Source organism: Somniosus microcephalus, unplaced genomic scaffold, assembly GCF_052327205.1.
Source record: "Somniosus microcephalus isolate GS21.2 unplaced genomic scaffold, FLI_Smic_1.0 scaffold164, whole genome shotgun sequence".
Classification (NCBI taxonomy): Eukaryota; Metazoa; Chordata; class Chondrichthyes; order Squaliformes; family Somniosidae; genus Somniosus; species Somniosus microcephalus.
In genome coordinates, this window is record NW_028225351.1 from 325,446 (window position 1) to 339,792 (window position 14,347).

Sequence of the window (14,347 nt, forward strand, 5' to 3'; positions counted from 1 at the left end):
AATGGAACAGAATCAGTGAGATCCAAAAAAATGCCCAAATTAAAAGAAGCTGATCTTGAGTTAGCAAGGTTAGTGGCAGGAGAAAGCAAAGGATGGAGGGAGAATTTCAACTAAAAGAAGCACGAGTTTCAATTACAGGGGGCGAAATTTAGCTAGGTATGTTTTTGGGCCCAGACTCGGTGCTGCACAGATAACAAAGTGTCTCATCACATGGGAGGAACTAGGAAGTAAAATGGTCATGGGCCCTCATTATAATTAAATAGGCGGGCTGCCAGTGCTAGTTATGCTGTTCATTGCCAACTCGCCTAATCAGAGGGATGAATATCAGGTGTCCCTAACACAGTTTAAACGCAGTCAGCACCTTTTAAAGGAGAGGTCCAGTTTCGCTGCAGAAAAATGGAAGGCAACATTTCACTACGGCAGGCCAAGAAGACTCCTCTTGGAAGCAGCACTGGCATTCTTGGTGGACAAGCTAGTGACCGGTTGGCATTCGCACCAGGCGGCAGTAAGATATCCAAGCAAGCTGCTCGGCAGCAGTGGGCACAGGTAGCAGAGCACATCACCATCAGAAGCACTGCCCCACTGACCTGACTGCAATGCAGGAAATAATTTAATGAAATAACTGTAGGAATTGCCTAATTCCTATCTAAGAACTGAGGTCGACTCAGGCAATCAAACAAACAAGTTTAAATGCCAAACTAACGAGTTTAAACAGTTTGTCAAGATCGATACAGGAGAACCACGAAAACAGGCCTTTGCTGGTCGGAGGCTCCACGAGGACTGCCAGGGCGGTCCCATGGATGACGTCATGATATCATCACATTTCTCCCGCGCTTGGGTGGTCACGTGATTAGCGGCATGATGTCATCGCATTTACCCGCGCTTTGCTGCGGTCTTAAAGGGACCGCGCCCCGTACATGCAAACAGTATGTACAAACACAGAAATCACTAACAGACTGGTACAGGCTTAGGTTGGAGCAAAACCTCGTTAAAAGGAATTATATACAGTTGCTCAGAGTCCCTCAGTGGCTCTGCCACATGCGCCCCCCCCAGAATTCTCTTTAACAGAAAAAGTCAAACGGTGAGGGGGTCTGACAAGCCTATCAGAACGACTCCTGTACTCCCGAAGCGGAGGCTGCTGTACGGCTGGTGGTCGGGCGGGCGATTGTACTTGATCCGGTGTGACGACGATGGGTGGCCGACCTCGTCTTGGCGGCTGTGCTGTCTCGACGGGGCGGTCGAGGTCCAAGTGTGCCGGCTTTAAACGGTCGACTGAAATGTGGTCTGGTTTACCACCGACATCCATCTTGAAGGTTTTGTCTCCTGCCTCTAACACGCGGAAAGGACCAGTATACGGGGCCTTGAGCGGATCCCGATGTGCATCGTGGCGGATGAAAACGTATTTAGCCTTTTTCAGCTCTGTGGGCACGTGCGATCTCGGAAGCCTGTGGTGCGACGTGGGGACCGGCGCGAAACATCTGAACGCCTCCTGATGACTGTGAAGCTGACCTGATGCGGACCATGGCTCCGTCGGCGTTGGCAGGAAATCCCCTGGGACTCGCAGCGGCTGACCATAACTAACTCTGCAGAGGAAGAGTGAAGGTCTTCTTTGGGGGCCGTGCGAAGGCCCAACAGAACCCATGGTAGCTTGTCCGCCCATCCAGCGTCCTGGAGGCTGGCCCTCAGGGCGGCTTTCAACGATCTGTGAAAACGTTCACAGAGGCCATTCACTTGAGGGTGGTAGGCTGTAGTGCGGTGCAATTTGACGCCGAGTCCCTGAGCCACTGCATTCCAGAGCTCGGAGGAAAACTGCGGTCCTCGATCCGAAGAAATGTCAGCGGGCACTCCAAAACGGGCGACCCAGGAAGAAATGAACGCCCTGGCCACATCCGCCGAAGTAGTGGATGACAGGGGCACCACTTCTAGCCATCTGGTGGTGCAGTCTACCGTGGTCAGAATGTGAGAAAAACCATGGGAAGGTGGAAGTGGCCCTACCAGGTCCACATTGACGTGGTCGAAACGCCGCTCCGGAACCATGAAGGTGGCCAATGGGGCCTTGATGTGGCGCTGTACCTTGGCCCTTTGGCAGACGACGCAGGTGTTGGCCCAGTCACGGACATCCTTACGCATGCCGTGCCAAATGAATTTAGTTGACATCAGCTTCTGAGAGGCCTTCGTTCCTGGGTGCGACAACCCATGTATGGTGTCGAAAACCTTGCGGCACCAGGCGACCGGCACGACAGGGCAAGGGTCCCGTACGGAGACGTCGCACAGCAGCGTGGTACCTGCCGAATGGAACTCGACGTCGGCCAACTGGAGACTAGTGATGTTGGCCCGATAAGCCTGAACCTCTGGGTCTGAGACTTGGTCCGCTGCCATGAGGGCGTAGTCGATGCCCAGATGAACTGCATTGACAGTCGTGCGGGAGAGGCAGTCTGCCACCAGGTTGTCCTTACCGGCCATGTGCTGGATATCCGTAGTGAATTCGGATATGTAAGTTAGCTGACGTTGCTGTCGGGATGACCACGGTTCGGCAGTCTTGGCCATGGCAAAGGTGAGTGGCTTATGGTCCACATAAGCGGTGAAAGGACGTCCTTCCAGCAGGAACCGAAAATGGCGGATGGCCAGAAAAAGGGCTAGCAACTCCCGGTCAAAAGTGCTATAGGATCTTTCGCTCCGTCTAAGTTGTCGGCTGAAGAACGCCAACGGCTGCCACGTCCCGTTCACCCACTGCTCCTGAATGGCACCGATTGCGTAGTCTGACGCATCGGTGGTGAGGGCGATGGTGGCTCCTGGTAATGGGTGTGCCAGCATGGTCGCGTTGGCTAAGGCGTTTTTGGTGTCGGCGAACGCTCAGTCCATGTCATCCGTCCAGTCGACCGGGTCCTTGCCAGTCCTGCCCCTGAGGGCCTCATACAGGGGCTGCATGAGCAGTGCTGCCTTAGGCACGAAACGGTGGTAAAAGTTTACCATGCCTAGGAATTCCTGCAGAGCCTTTATGTTCTGCGGGCGTGGAAAGGATGTCACCGCCTCTACCTTCGCTTGCAAAGGAACCGCCGCCTCTGCGGTGATGCGATGCCCCAGGTAATTGATTTGTTGCAGGCCAAACTGGCACTTAGCCGGGTTGATAATCAGGCCATGTTGGCTGAGGCGTCGAAAAAGGGTGCGTAGGTGACAAAGATGTTCCTCTTTGGTGGGGCTGGCGATCAGAATGTCGTCCAGATAGATGAAGATGAACTTGAGGTCCCGCAGCACGGAATCCATCAGGCGTTGGAAAGCCTGGGCGGCGTTCTTTAAGCCAAATGGCATGCGCAGAAATTCGAAAAGGCCGAATGGAGTGATGACCGCGGTCTTCTGGACGTCCTATGGGTGCACTGGGACTTGGTGGTAGCCCCGGACGAGGTCGACTTTGGAGAAGAAGTTGCTTCCTGCCAAATGGGCAGAGAAATCCTGGATGTGGGGGATTGGGTACCGATCCGGAGTGGTGGCGTCGTTCAGGCGTTGATAGTCGCCACGTGGTCGCCATCCGCCGCCAGGCTTCAGAACGATGTGAAGGGGTGAAGACCAGGGACTATTCGACCAGCGAATAATCCCTAGATGTTCCATGGTGGCTAACTCCACCTTTGCGACCGCCAGCTTGCCAGGATCCAGGCGCCGGGCCCACGCGTAGACTGGGGGGCCGTTGGTGGTGATGTGGTGTTCCACACCATGTTTCGTGGCTGTGGAGGAAAACGTGGGTCTTGTCAGGTCGGGAAATTCCGCGAGCAGACGGGCGAACTCGTCAGGAGTTGGGAAAGCACAGGCAACGGTGCATGACGTAGTGTTACTGCGGTAACAAGGGATGGAATTGAAGGTTGGCGCGTTGATCAACTGTCGGTTTTTCACGTCGACCAGGAGGCTGTTGGCGCACAGGAAATCCACGCCGAGAATGGGTTGAGAAACCTTGGCCGTAACAAACTCCCAGTGAAAATGTTGCCACCTGAAGCAAACCTCCACACGCCGTCTGCCGAAAGTCCGAATCGCTCTGCCATTGGCCGCTTCAAGGGCGAGGCCGTGCGTCCCTGCCTGAACATCGAGGGGGGACGCTGGCAATATGCTGCACTGTGCTCCGGTGTCGCACAGAAAACAACAGCCGGAGAGCGTGTCGGTAATGAAAAGCAACTTGCCCGCGTTGCCGATCGCCATGGCCGCCGCGGGGTGCCCATTAGATCCGTTCCTCATGATTCGCAGCTGTTTTGTGGGGGGAAAGCTGCAGGGAGGGTGGTACCGTCGCGCCTTCGCGCCGAACTGCGCGTGAGAGAAACACAGCCCTGTTGACTGACGAGCTGTGGTGGTGTCTGTGGGGGAGGGGCGCCTCGTGGTGGCTTCCATGGGGGATGGGCGCCTCATGGCGGTGCAGTACTGCTGCGTAACTGCGAATATTTTGTCCGCCTCTGCCGCGAGTGCCGCGCAGTCTTCTACCTCGGATCCGGCCAGGGCAGCTTGCACCTGCTCGGGCAGCTGGCTGAGAAATAGTTCCCAGAAAAGGAAGCATTCCGCTTCGGAGCCCGGGTGTGTGAGCATTTGGCTCATCAATTCCGAAGGCTTGGAGTCCCCCAGCCCGGGCATGGCAAGCAATCTACATGCGCGCTCTGATTTAGTGAGCCCGAAGAGTTGCAGCAACCGCGCCGTGATGGTCTCAAACATACGCTCTGTTGGAGGGCTTTCGAGGAGGCTGATGATCCGCGAGGCGGTGGAGCTTTCGAGTGTCGAGACCACGTAGAGGTATCTAGTTTGATCTGCAACGATGCCTCTCAGAGCGAACTGGGCTTCGACCTGGGTGAACCACGAGGTCGCCTGCTGCTCCCAGAACTGCGGTAGCTTCAATGAAATGGCATTGTCCTCCATGTCGTGTTCTTTTTGCGAAAAACGTTCATAAAAGACGGGGTCACCAATGTAGGAATTCCCTAATTCCTATCTAAGAACTGAGGTCGACTCAGGCAAGAGAGGGGGGGAGGAGAGAGGGGGGGGAGGGGAGAGGGGGGGAGGGGAGAGGGGGGTGAGGAGAGAGGGGGGGATGAGAGGGGGGAGGAGAGTGGGGGGGAGGAGAGAGAGAGGAGGGGAGGGGGGAAGGAGAGGGGGAGGGGGAGGAGAGAGGGGGGGAGGAGAGGGGGGAGGGGGGAGGAGAGAGGAGGGGAGGGGGGAGGAAGGGGGGGAGCGGGGGAGTAGAGGGGGAGGGGAGGGGAGGAGGGGAAGGAGGAGAGGGGGAGGGGAGGGGAGGAGGGAGGAGGGGGGCGGGGAGGAGAGGGGGCAGAGAGGGGGAGGGGAAGGAGAGGGAGAAGAGAGGGGGGAGGAGAGAGAGGAGGGGAGGGGGAGGAGGGGGAGGAGGAGAGGCTGGGGGAGGAGAGGGGGGAGGAGGGAGAGAGAGAGAGAGAGAGTGAGGGAGCCCGGCCTTGGTGAGGCAGCGGCCTCGTGCGTGGCACAGCGGTCAGGCCCGGCGCGAGTGACGCCAGCCTCAGTTCCACCTCGTCAGCCTTTACAAAGATGGCGGCGATCGCGGGCCGCTTGTTAGTAATCGGGGCCAGCGGGACGGGAGGTGCCTAGCTCGGGCGTGGCTGGGGAGGAGAGGCCAAGGCTTCGAGGCCTGCAGGCGGGGTAACTCTGGAAGGTTGTGGCGCCCGGCGGAGGTAGCGAGTCAAGAGGAAAAAAATAGGGTGAAAGGTAGGAAAATTAATGAGGCTGGAGAAAATATTTACAAATTAATTAACTTTTTTTAAAAACAATTTAATTGTGTTACTTAATGCGGCGGGTGCCCGCGTTGGGGATTTCAAAAATGGCGGGGAAGTTTGGGGAGGCAGCAGGATTAGGCCCGCCCACACACGGAATGAAATGCCCCCAGTGACGCACGGATTGGTCAACTATCAGATTACTGAAGTGTAGGATTGGTCAACCATCACGTCACTCAACGCTATCCCCTGTAGGATTGGTCAACCATCACATCACTCAACACTATCCCCTGTAGGATGCCCCGCCCACACATGCAATGAAACGCCCCCCGTGACACACCGATTGGTCAACCATCACGTCACTCAATGCTATCCCCTGTATGATTGGTCAACCATCACATCACTCAACGCTATCCCCTGTACGTTTGGTTAACCATCATGTCACTCAACGCTAATGAGCAGAGTTTTCCGTTTTTTGAACGTTTTTTGTATAGTGTCCGAACAATTTTTGTCTGACCAAAAAGTAAATACACCTATTAGACTCCCCTAATGATAAGCTTTCTTTTGATATATCATGCGTGTAGGTACGCTCTATAACTTTTGAGTGTATAGCAGACAGACAGACAGACAAACCGACAGACAAACAGACAGACAAACCAACCGCTTTTTATTATATATATATCTATAATAATAATAGATGTATTGGCCTCTACTGCCTTCTGTGGTAGAGAATTCCACAGGTTCACCACTCTCTGGGTGAAGAAATTCCTCCTCATTTCTGTCCTAAATGGCCTACCCCTTATCCTTAGACTGTGACCCCTGGTTCTGGACTCCCCAACCATCGGGAACATCCTTCCTGCATCTAGTCTGTCCAGTCCTGTCAGAATTTTATAAGTTTCAATGAGATCCCCTCTCATTCTTCTAAACTCCAGCGAGTACAAGCCCAATTGACCCAATCTCTCCTCATATGTCATTCCTGCCATCCCAGGTATCAGCCTGGTGAATCTTCGCTGAACTCCTTCCATGGCAAGAACATCCTTCCTCAGATAAGACGACCAAAACTGCACACAATACTCAAGATGTGGTCTCACCAAAGCCCTGTATAACTGCAGCAAGACATAGAGTCATAGAGTTTTACAGCACAGAAAGAGGCCCTTCGGCCCATCGTGTCTGCGCCGCCCATCCATCCCTGTCCAGTCTAATCCCATTTTCCTGCATTTGGTCCATAGCCTTGTATGCAATGGCATTTCAAGTGCTCATCCAAATGCTTCTTGAATGTTGTGAGGGTTCCTGCCTCTACCACCCTTTTAGGCATTGAGTTCCACATTCCAACCACCCTCTGGGTGAAAAAGTTCCTCCTCAAATCCCCTCTAAATCTCCTGCCCCTTACCCTGAATCTATGCCCCCTTGTTATTGACCCCCCTAATAAGGGGAAAAGTTCCTCTTTGTCTACCCTATCTATGCCCCTCATCATTTTGTACACCTCAATCAGGTCCCCCCTCAGCCTTCTTTGCTCCAAGGAAAACAGCCCCAGCCTGTTTAGTCTTTCTTCATAGCTGAGGCGCTCCATCCCAGGTAACATCCTGGTGAATCTTCTCTGCACCTTCTCCAAGGCAATCACATCCTTCCTATAGTGAGGCGACCAGAACTGCACACAGTACTCCAGCTGTGGCCTCACCAGCGTTTTGTACAGCTCCATCATAACCTCCCTGCTCTTATATTCTATGCCTCGGCTAATGAAGGCAAGTATCCCATATGCCTTTTTAACCACCTTATCTACCTGTTCCGCTGCCTTCAGGGATCTATGTACATGTACACCAAGGTCCCTCTGACCCTCTGTACTTCCTAGGGTCCTACCACTCATTGTGTATTCCCTTGCCTTATTTTTCCGTCCAAAATGCATCACCTCGCACTTTTCAGGGTTAAATTCCATTTGCCACTTTTCCGCCCATCTGACCAACCCGTTTATATCGTCCTGTAGCCTGAGGCTTTCCTCCTCGCAATTTACCACCCCACCAATTTTCGTGTCATCTGCGAACTTACTGATCATACCTTTCACATTCTCATCCAAATCATTTATGTAGATCACAAACAACAAGGGACCCAGCACCGATCCCTGAGGTACCCCACTGGACACAGGCTTCCAGTCACAAAAGCAACCTTCGACCATCACCCTCTGCCTCCTGCCACTCAGCCAGTTTAGGATCCAACGCGCCAAGGCACCCTGGATCCCATGTGCTCTTACCTTCTTGACCAGTCTCCTATGCGGGACTTTGTCAAAAGCTTTACTGAAGTCCATGTAAACCACATCCACAGCATTTCCCTCATCCACCCCCCTAGTCACCCCCTCGAAAAATTCAATCAGATTTGTCAGACATGATTTACCCTTGACAAAGCCATGCTGACTATCCCCGATTAATCCTTGCCTCTCCAAGTGTAGACTAATTTTGTCCCTCAGAATTTTTTCCAATAATTTCCCTACCACAGATGTTAGGCTCACTGGCCTGTAATTCCCTGGTTTATCCCTGCTACCCTTCTTGTATAATGGTACTACATTAGCTGTTCTCCAGTCCTCTGGTACATCCCCTGTGGCCAGAGAGGTTCTGAAAATTTGTGTCAGAGCCCCTGCAATCTCCTCCTTTGCCTCCCACAGCAGCCTGGGATACATCTCGTCCGGGCCTGGGGATTTATCCACTTTTTGGCCTGCTAAAACCGCTAGCACCTCCTCCCTCTCGATGCTAATATGTTCAAGTATGTCACAGTCCCCTTGCCCGATTTCTATGTCTGCATCGTCTTTCTCCATAGTGAACACAGATGCAAAAAATTCATTTAAAACCCCGCCTACATCATCTGGCTCTACACACAGATTGCCACTTTGGTCCCTAATGGGCCCTACCCTTTCCCTGGTTATCCTCTTGCCCTTAATATACTTATAAAACATCTTAGGATTTTCCTTTATTTTGCTCGCCAGTGTTATTTCATGGCCCCTCCTCGCCCTCCTAATTTCTTTTTTAAGTATGCCCCTGCACTTTTTATACTCCTCTAGGGCTTCTTCCGTCTTTAGTCTTTTGTAACTGCCAAAAGCCCCCCTTTTATTTCTAATGCATTTTTGTATATCCCTTGTCATCCAAGGTTCCCTTTGCTTGTTGGTCCCACCCTTGACCTTTACAGGAACATGTTGGCGTTGTACTCTCTCTATTTCCCTTCTGAAAGTCTCCCACTGTTTTGATGTGGATTTTCCTATAAGTAGCTGCTCCCAGTCCACTTTGGCCAGATCCTGCCTTATCATATTAAAATCGGCCTTCCCCCAATTTAGAACTCTTATTTCCGGGCCGTCTTTGTCTTTTTGCATGACCACCTTAAATCTCACCGAATTATGGTCACTGTCGCCAAAATGCTCTCCTACTGATACTTCCACCACTTGCCCGGCTACATTCCCCAGAATTAGGTCCAGTACCGCCCCCTCTCTTGTAGGACTTTCTACATGTTGGCTCAAAAAGCTCTCCTGGATGCACTTTAAGAATTCTGCACCCTCTAAGCCTTTCACACTCTGACTATCCCAATTTATATTGGGGAAGTTGAAATCCCCCACTATTATTACCCTATTATTTTCGCACTTCTCTGAGATTTGCCTACATATCTGTTCCTCTATCTCCCCCTGACTGTTTGGGGGCCTATAGTACACTCCCAGCAAAGTGCTTGCCCCCTTTTTGTTTTTAAGTTCTTCCCATATGGCCTCATTAGAGGAACCCGCTAATATATCGTCCCTCCTTACAGCAGTAATTGACTCCTTAATTAATATTGCAACACCCCATCCCCTTTTAGACCCCCCTCTGTCTCGCCTGAAGATTCTATACCCCGGAATATTGAGCTGCCAGTCCTGACCCTCCCTCAACCATGTCTCCGTGATAGCAACAATATCATACTCCCATGTGTTCAACAACAACTTCAGTTCATCCACCTTATTTGTAAGACTCCTTGCATTAAAATATATGCCTTCCAGCCCTGCCATATTCCCTTTTGCCTTCACATATTTGCTCTGCCTTCCCAGCTGACTTGTTTTTTCCTCTGTATTTGGCTGTAAATCACCCCCTACTATAGCTCCACTCTGTACCCCATCCCCCTGCCAAGTTAGTTTAAACCCCCCCCAGCAGTGCTAGCAAACCTCCCCGCAAGGATATTGGTTCCCCTCTGGTTCAGGTGTAAACTGTCCGACTTGTACAAGTCCCGCCTTTCCCAGAAGCAGACCCAGTGATCCAGGAAACTAAAGCCCTCCCCCCTGCACCATCCCTTTAGCCACACATTCATCTGTTCTATCTTCCTATTCCTATACCCACTAGCACGTGGCACCGGGAGTAATCCAGAGATTACAACCTTTGAGGTCCTGCTCTTTAATCCTTCACCTAGCTCCCTAAATTCTTGCTGCAGGACCTCATCCCTCTTTTTACCTATGTCGTTGGTACCAATGTGGACCACGACCTCTGGCTGTTCACCCTCCCCCTCCAGAATGCCCTGTAGCCGCTCAGTGATATCCTTGACCCTGGCACCAGGGAGGCAACAAACCATCCTGGATTCACGCCTACGGCCACAGAAACGCCTATCTGTTCCCCTTACTATAGAATCCCCTACCACTATTGCTCTCCCACTCTTTTTCCCCCCTTCCTGGGCAGCAGGAGCACCCCCAGTGCCAGGAAGTTGGCTGCTGCTGCCTTCCCCTGGTGAGTCATCCCCCTCAACAGCATCCAAAGCGGACATCCTTGTTCCTGTACTCAAACCCTCTCGCTACGAAGGCCAACATGCCATTTGCCTTCTTAACCGCCTGCTGCACCTGCATGCTTACCTTCAGCGACTGGTGCACAAGGACACCCAGGTCTCGTTGCACTTCCCCTTCTCCCAATCTATTGCCATTCAGATAATAATCTGCCTTCCTGTTTTTGCCACCAAAGTGGATAACTTCACATTTATCCACATTATATTGCATCTGCTATGCTTCTGCCCAATCACCCAACCTGTCCAAATCATCCTGGAGTTTCTCGGCATCCTCCTCACAGCACACACGCCCACCCAGCTTTGTGTCATCTGCAAATTTGGAGATATTACATCTAGATCCCTTGTCTAGATCATTAATATATATTGTGACTAGCTGGGGTTCAAGGACCGATCCCTGCAGTACCCCACTAATCACTGCCTGCCACTCAGAAAAAGACCCGTTTATTCCAACTCTTTGCTGTCTGTCTGCCAACCAGTTCTCTATCCAAGTCAATACCTTGCCCCCAATCCCATGTGCCTTAACTTTACACGCTAATCTCTTATGCGGGACCTTATCGAAAGCCTTCTGAAAGTCCAAATACACCACATCCACTGGTTCTCCTTTATCTATTTTACCAGTTACATCCTCAAAAAATTCCAGTAGATTAGTCAAGCACGATTTACCTTTTGTAAATCCATGTTGACTTTGTCCGATCCTGTCACTGTTTTCCAAGTGCTCTGCTATTACATCTTTTATAATGGACTCTAGCATTTTCCCCACTACCGATGTCAGGCTTACCGCCTCCACATTCAACGGATCTTCCTCTGCCATTTCTGCCACCTCCAGCGTGATCCCACCACCAAACACATCTTCCCCTCCCCTCCCCTTTCAGCATTCCAAAGGGACTGCTCCCTCCGCGACACCCTAGTACACTCCTCAATCACTCCCAACAGCCCCTCCCTTCCCCACGGCACCTTCCCTTGCGAGCACAGGAGATGCAACACCTGCCCTTTTACCTCCTCCCTTCCCACTGTCCAGGGCCCCAAACACCCCTTCCAGGTGAAACAGTGATTTACTTGTACTTCTTGCAATTTAGTATACTGTATTCGCTGCTCACGATGCGGTCTCCTCTACATTGGGGAGACGAAATGCAGATTGGGTGACTGCTTTGCAGAACACCTCCGTTCAGTCCACAAGGGTGACCCTGAGCTTCCGGTCGCCTGTCACTTTAATTCTCCCCTCCACTCCCACTCTGACCTCTCTGTCCTCGGCCTCTTACACTGTTCCAATGAAGCTCAACGTAAGCTCGAGGAATAGCACGTCATCTTTCAATTAGGCTCTTTGCAGCCCCATTTTTTCAGGCGACAGCTGTTGATTATTCTGCCATCCCCATTTGCAACATTTTCTCTCTCCTGCCTTTAATCCTAGCACAGACAGTGCCTTTAGTTCCTTCCTCCCCTCCCCCCTTTCCCTGCCTCTGCATCTGCTTAAAACCTGTTACATCTCCAACTTTTACCAGTTCTGATGAAGGGTCCCAGACCAGAAACGTTAACTCTGTTTCTCTCCATGGATGCTGCCTGGCCTGCTGAGTGTTTCCAGCATTTTCTGCTGTTATTTCAGATTTCCTGCATCCACAGTATTTTGCTATTGAAGTAATTTAACGACTTGCCCAGGGTTGCTACGGTAAACCTTCTAACTCCGATCTCGCATCACTTTCTGCATAACCCTGCACTACCTCAAGCCTCAACATTCACAACCCTTCCCTCCCCGAATGCCAGCACTCTCCTCTAATCGCTGCAGCACACTTCACTCCACCTCCTCCTGCTCCTAATGCCACAAACTGCACCTCCTACTCGCCTCATTTTTACTGCCTTCACCTCCTCACACCTCTGCCACCCTCCACACTCCAGCACCACTAATCTACCTTGACGTGATATCCTCAAAGCATCTCACTAGGCTTCTACTAACAACCTCCCTTCTTTCTTGCAGGGCAAACTCGTGAGCAATGACTGGGAGCGTGTGAGGACAGGAGGAGTCCATTCATGTCCTCTGTCAAGTCAAAGAGGACATCATGGAGATAGTGCAAATGGGTTTTGTAAGGAGTGTGGTGGGTGGCAAGGCTTGAGGACAAGTCCTGCAGGCTTCTTGGCTATCTTCCACTCTTTCTCTTCTCACTGATATTTCACCATCAGACACTAAGCACGACAAAGTGCAACTGGTTTCAGCTGCCGGTCATCAGTTTCTGCTTATCTTTCACATTAAATGCTAATCCTTGCCCTCTCACCTCTTTCAGGTGAAGCAAATGTAGAGTGCTCAGAGGCTGAGGAGCTGGAAGAAGGCAGCACTCCTGATAACACAGTGTTACTTGACAGTACATTACCAGTTCAGGGGCTGGCACTACACATACTTTACAGAATAGGCTGGAGGGGTCTGCACTCAGAGACTCGGTGGGTAGTAGCATGCAGGAGCATGGGTAGGGAGATGGAATAGTCCAGGAACCAGCCTGCTAGAGGGAGAGCTTGCATCCTAGCCCTGCCGCAAAGGGCACTGATTAAGACCTCAAGGGCACAGCCTACATTAAAAAACTGATTTCTGTACACCAGGACATTTTCAATGCACTGGGCAACCTGCCAGCGAGCTTTTGCACAATGGTAGAGAGCATGGTGGAATCCAGCTCCAGCTTGTGTAAGTCATTGAACACTGCATTGAGACCATTCAGTCAACCATTGAGCAGGTGTTCAGCTCTATGACCACTGCAGTGAGGCCCACAATGATGGTGCCTCTGGTAACAGCTCTGACAGCTTCACTGGGAGCTCAGACTGCTGGCATCATGGTTCTGTGGCCTTTTTTCTCAGGCTCTCAATCCATGAACGACAGCATGGATAGGAGTGCAGGAAGCATGAATAGGGGCCTCCCCAGTATCACTACACTCCTTCACTATTCTCACTCTGAGCAGTGTTTGAGGACTCCTATGGTTTGCTCAATGAGAGCTCTGGTTTTTGTGTGGCTCTCATTGTATTGGCTCACAGTTTATGCCCGGGTTCCTGAGAGCAGTCATGAACCAATATAATTAGGTGCATTCACTCCCACATATTTGATGGCAGTACAAGTGTCATTGTGCTGCTGATTGCATCAGTGTGCCCTTCACAGAGTATAAACATGCTAGCGGGTTTTGCATGTTGTACTACCACACGGAGATTACCCTTTAAGAACAAGGACCAGGTAGAGGTGTGACATACTAAGGCTTACTATGTTTCATTTCTACTTTACTAATAGCTTTGTGACTTGAGGAAGTTGACTTTTATATAGCTCACCTGTCACATTTCAGGATTTCAGACTATGGTAGCTTTGTGTAAGATATGCTACTATTCATCTGAACTCAGCTCTCAAGGAGTTAAATTCAAAGGACATCCAAGAATGTAGGAATAGATTAGATTTCAGATGGGGAGTCTGGACGAGCGCCCTGCTGACAATGTAAGAAAGTCTGATATTCTAGTGATTGTTCACACTCATTGCTCCTGCGACACCTCTATTCATTTGAATTTAGCAGGGCCATTGCCAAGTTAGGCTAGTGAATTACATTCTTGAAGGACCATAATCAGTTTGACTAAAAGCTGACACTGGAGTCAGGCTTTGTAAAAGCAGAGAAAGCTACAAAAGCTGGGGGCAATCAGACATCAAGGAGCTGTGAGAAGGATGGAACAGAGAGGGAAGTTAGAAATTTAGCTTGAAGTCAACAAGTTGACCCACTGAAGTGGGGTAGCACAGTGTACTCATTGTTTTTATATTATTACACTAAGACAAGTTGTATTAAATGGAAATAAGTGGAACTGATATAACTATTGCTCTGGTATATTGGCTACACCGTGAAATAAAGCAGCTTAACAATTTG